This window comes from Moschus berezovskii, chromosome 2 (genome assembly GCF_049115385.1).
Source record: "Moschus berezovskii isolate FMDL1 chromosome 2, NW_MosBer_1.0, whole genome shotgun sequence".
Classification (NCBI taxonomy): Eukaryota; Metazoa; Chordata; class Mammalia; order Artiodactyla; family Moschidae; genus Moschus; species Moschus berezovskii.
In genome coordinates, this window is record NC_142461.1 from 78,476,679 (window position 1) to 78,482,678 (window position 6,000).

Sequence of the window (6,000 nt, forward strand, 5' to 3'; positions counted from 1 at the left end):
GAGAAAGACAAATACCACGTATCACTATCATGTGGACCCATCAGTTCAGTTCAGTTCAGTCACTCAGTCGTGTCCAACTCTTTGCAACCCCATGAATCACAGCACACCAGGCCTCCCTGTCCATGACCAACTCCCGGAGTTCACTCAAACTCATGTCCATCGAGTCGGTGATGCCATCCAGCCGTCTCATTCTCTGTCATCCCCTTCTCCTCCTGCCCCCAATCCCTCCCAGCATCAGAGTCTTTTCCAGTGAGTCAGCTCTTCACATGAGGTGGCCAAAGTATTGGATTTTCAGCTTTAGCATCAGTCCTTCCAATGAACACCTAGGACTGGTCTCCTTTAGAATGGACTGGTTGGATCTCCTTGCAGTGTGGACCCATAGTATGACACAAATGAGTTTATCTATGAAATAGACTCACAGACATAAAGAACAGACTTGTGGTTGCCAAGAGAGAGCGAGGTGGGGGAGAGATAGATTGGGAGTTTGGAAGTAGTAGATACAAATTACTATATATATATATACGTAATAGATAAACAACAAGGTCCTACTGAATATCACAGGAAACTATATTCAATACCCTGTCATAACCATAATGGAAATGACTATGGAAAAGAAAAACAATATATATAATTGAATCACTTTCCTGTATACCGGAAATTACTACAACACTGTAAATCAACTATACTTGAATAAAATATTTTTTAAAAACCCAAAAAACAAAACAAAAGAAAATTCTGCCAATCTGGACAAAAGAAAACATTTAAATTTCTGGTGTGTAGCCATAAAAACAGATGCAAAGATCATAGAAAACACTAGATCTTACGTCTGTGAAACAGTACAGTCCCAAATGAATATTTAATGTATTTATAATATTTCTTTAATAAAAGTAGCTTACACAGAATTTTTTTTTCATTTTAAAAGCACATTTGAATGTATTTAACACATCAGGATGTTATTTCTAGGAAAATAAGGACTTCTTGCTAAGCCCCACAGGGGATTGAATAAAACAGTCTTGTTATTGTAAGGTAGAACCAGATTTCCTGGGTTCAATTCCTGGTACTGTTAATTACTCACTGAGAGATCTCAGGCAATTCACTTTCTCTGTATTCTTACATTTCTTCATCTTCAAAATGAAGATCATAATCCTAAGAGCCACCTCAGAGGACAGTCAGGAGGATCCAGGAGTTAAGCTACATAATATGCTCCTAAAGTGGCAGGCTCATAGGGAATCCAAAAATATTGACTATGATTATTATTAGCAGCTCATAAAAATTCAACATAAAATGCAGAATGAATTTTTAAAAACTAAGGAAAATTATGACTGAGGCCAGAGAGAGAGCAAGGACCTGGAGAAATCAATTTAGTCCCTGACCTTGACATTTCTAGCCAAAGGTAGCTGGCCTCGCTGATAGAGCTGAGCTGGTGCTTCACAAAGCCCAAGTGCCACCAGAGCTGGGCCCTCAAGCCCCACCTGAGGGCATCTGCCTTCCTGATGCTATAAGTACCAGTGCTCTGTACTGTGAAAAGGGGTCCCATCTCAATCCTGAGAAGACCAAGGGTGGTCAGCTGCCCCAAGGATGGCACTTCATAGGCTGGCCAGAAATTGACTGCAGTAGCTTCTCTTGAAAAATACAAAAGTGATCCTTTTAATTCTGTTAGAACTTTAGAATTCCAAATCTAGGAAAATTAAGCATTCCTTCTTTCACTCATTTATGAAATACACATTCCACCAATACTAATTGTATGAGACACTGTTCTAGGCAAAGGTGTTAATGCAGTAAAGAAAGTTCCCAACGTCAGTGAACTGATTTCTAGCAGGAGGGTGAACTGAAATGTAAATATTCGTCAGATAATGACAGTCACTATTAAGAAAACAAAACTAGATAAACAGAAAAGCATACTGGTGGGGATAATACTAGTTGGAATGGTCAAGGAAGGCTTCAGTTCAGTTCAGTTCAGTTCAGTTCAGTCGCTCAGTCGTGTCCGACTCTCCGCGACCCCATGAATCACAGCACGCCAGGCCTGCCTGTCCATCACCAACTCCCGGAGTACACTCAAACTCATGTCCACAGAGTCGGTGATGCCATCCAGCCATCTCATTCTCCGTCGTCCCCTTCGCCTCCCGCCCCCAACCTTTCCCAGCATCAGAGTCTTTTCCAGTGAGTCAACTCGTCTCATGAGGTGGCCAAAGTATTGGAGTTTCAGCTTTAGCATCAGTCCCTCCAATGAACATCCAGGATTGATCTCCTTTAGAATGGACTGGTTGGATCTCCTTGCAGTATAAGGGACTCTCAAGAGTCTTCTCCAACACCACAGTTCAAAAGCATCGATTCTTCGGCGATCAGCTTTCTTCATAGTCCAACTCTCACATCCATACATGACCACGGGAAAAACCATTGCCTTGACTAGACGGACCTTGGTCGGCAAAGTAATGTCTCTGCTTTTTAATATACTATCAAGGTTGGTCATAACTTTCCTTCCAAGGAGCAAGCGTCTTTTAATTTCATGGCTGCAATCAGCATCTGCAGTGATTTTGGAGCCCAAAAAAACAAAGTCTGACACTGTTTCCACTGTTTTTCCATCTATTTCCCATGAAGTGATGGGACCAGATGCCATGATCTTTGTTTTCTGAATGTTGAGCTTCAAGCCAACCTTTTCACTCTCCTCTTTCACTTTCATCAAGAGGCTTTTGAGTTCCTCTTCACTTTCTGCCATAAGGGTAGTGTCATCTGCATATCTGAGGTTATTGATATTTCTCCCAGCAATCTTGATTCCAGCTTGTGCTTCTTCCAGCCCAGCGTTCCTCATGATGTACTCTGCATAGAAGTTAAATAAGCAAGGTGACAATATACAACCTTGACGCACTCCTTTTCCTATTTGGAACCAGTCTGTTGTTCCATGTAAAGTTCTAACTGTTGCTTCCTGACCTGCATACAGGTTTCTCAAGAGGCAGGTCAGGTGGTCTGGGATTCCCATCTCTTTCAGAATGTTCCACAGTTTATTGTGATCCACACAGTCAAAGGCTTTGGCATAGTCAATGAAGCAGAAATAGATGTTTTTCTGAAACTCTCTTGCTTTCTCCATGATCCAGCGGATGTTGGCAATTTGATCTCTGGTGCCTCTGCCTTTTCTAAAACCTGCTTGAACATCTGGGAGTTCACGGTTTACATACTGCTGAAGCCTGGCTTGGAGAATTTTGAGCATGACTTTACTAGCGTGTGAGATGAGTGCAATTGTGCGGTAGTTTGAGCATTCTTTGGCATTGCCTTTCTTTGGGATTGGAATGAAGACTGACCTCTTCCAGTCCTGTGGCCACTGCTGAGTTTTCCAAATCTGCTGGCATATTGAGTGCAGCACTTTCACAGCATCATCTTTCAAGACTTGAAATAGCTCAACTGGAATTCCATCACCACCACTAGCTTTGTTCGTAGTGATGCTTTCTAAGGCCCACTTGACTTCACATTCCAAGATGTCTGGCTCTAGGTCAGTGATCACATTATCGTGACTATCTTGGTCGTGAAGATCTTTTTTGTACAGTTCTTTTGTGTATTCCTCTTACTTTTTTTAAAAGGTAAGATTTGAACAGAGATTTAAATGAATTGAAGGAGCGGCCGTGCAGAATTCGGAGACGAGCATTTCAGGAAGAAAGATGTAAAGTACAAAGTCCCTGATGTGGGAATGAGCTTGACACATCTTAAAGACAGTCAGAAGGCTAGGTGAGTTTCTACAATAAGTGAGCTGAAAAGTCATGAGATCTATTCTAGTCCAGAGTAGCCACTGCTGTGGCCATATGTGGGAGGACCTCACTAGGATGCCACAGTTAAGAGAGGGAGAAACAAAGCAGACCCACAGAGATAATAAGACCCCATGCCCTTTGAACAGGAGATGCACATTGGCTGTCTTAAGTCATTCTCCTTACCATTTCCAATTCCTGTCTGAGTTCAGCCTGAAAACAAGCACCCCTTCCTCCAAGGTATCCATATGGGTGTCGGACTCTTGCCCACCAAATATCCTAGTTAGAAGAGCATGTAAGATCTCACTTGAGTTTAGTCACTCAGTCATGTCCGATTCTTTGCAACTGGTTGGACTGCAGCATGCCAGGCTTCCCTGTCCATCACCAATTCCAAGAGCTTGCTCAAACTCATGTCCCTTGAGTTGGTGATGTCATGAAAACATCTCATCCTCTGTCATTCCCTTCTCTTCTTGTCTTCAATCTTTCCCAGCATCAGGGTCTTTTCCAATGAGTCAGTTCTTCGCATCAGGTGGCCAAAGTATTGGAGTTTCAGCTTTAGCATCAGTCCTTCCAATGAATATTCAGCACTGATTTCCTTTAGGATTGACTTGTTTGATCTCCTTGCAGTCCAAGGGACTCTCAAGAGTCTTCTCCAACACAAAAGTTCAAAAGCATCAGTTCTTCGGCACTCAGCTTTCTTTATGGTACAACTCTCACATCCATACATTACTACTGGAAAAATGATAGCTCTCACTAGACGGACCTTTGTCAGCAAAGTAATGTCTCTGCTTTTTAACCCACTATCTAGGTTTGTCATAGCTTTTCTTCCAAGGAGCAAGCGTCTTTTAATTTCATGGCTGCAATCACCATCTGCAATGATTTTGGAGCCTGAGAAAATAAAGTCTGTCACTTTTTCCATTGATTCCCCATCTATTTGCCATGAAGTGATGGAACCAGATGGCATGATCTTAGTTTTCTGACTGTTGAGTTTTAAGCCAGCTTTTTCATTCTCCTCTTTCACCTTCATCAAGAAGCTCTTTAGTTTCTCTTTGCTTTTTGCCATAAGGGTGGTGTCATCTGCATATCTGAGGTGATTGATATTTCTCTCTGCAATCTTCATTCCAGCTTGTGCTTCTTCCAGTCCGGCATTTTGCCTGATGTACTTTGCATATAAGTTAAATAAGCAAGGTGACAATGTACAGTTTTGATCTACTCCTTTCCCAATTTGGAACCAGTCTGTTGTTCCATGTCCATTTCTAACTGTTTCTCAGGAGATAGACAAGATGGTCTGGTATTCCCATCTCTTGAAGAATTTTCCAGTTTGTTGTCATCCACATAGTTGAAGGCTTTAGCATAGTCAAAGAAGCGTAAGTAGATGTTTTTCTGGAATTCTCTTGCTTTTTTCTATGATCCAGTGGCTGTCAGCAATTTGTTCTCTGGTTCCTCTGCCTTTTCTGAATGCAGCTTGAACATCTGGAATCTCTTGGTTCAAGTGCTGTTAAAGCCCAGCTTGGAGAATTTTGAGCATTACTTTGCTAGTGTGTGAGATGAGTGCAATTATGTGTAGTTTGAACATTCTCTGGCATTGCCTTTCTTTGGGATTGAAAACTGACTTTTTCCAGTCCTGTGGCCACTGCAGAGTTTGCTGGCATATTGAGTGCAGCACTTTCACAGCATCATCTTTTAGGATGATGAAATAGCTCAACTGGAATTCCATCACCTCCACTAGCTTTGTTCGTAGTGATGCTTCCTAAGGCCCACTTGACTTTGTACTCCAGGATGTCTGGCTCTGTGTGAGTGATCACACCATCATGGTTATCTGGGTCATGAAGATCTTTTTTGTATAGTTCTTCTGTGTATTCTTGCCACCTCTTCTTAATATCTTCTGCTTCTGTTGGGTCCATACTGTTTCTGTCCTTTATTGTGCCCACATTTGCATAAAATATTCCCTTTGTATATCTAATTTTCTTGAAAAGATGTAATCTTTCCCATTCTATTGTTTTCCTGTATTTCTTTGCATTGATCACTTAGGAAGAATCTCACTTAATTTTTACTTAATGAATTTGAAAGACTGATTATTATTATCCCATTTTTGAGGTGAGACTTCCCTGTTGTCTCAGATGGTAAAGAATCTGCCTGAAATGCAGGAAACCTGGGTTAGATACCTGGGTCAGGAAGTTCCCCAGGAGAAGGGAATCGCTACCCACTCCCGTATTCTTGCCTGGGGAATCCCAAGGACTGAGGAGTCTGGCAGGGTTCAAGTCCA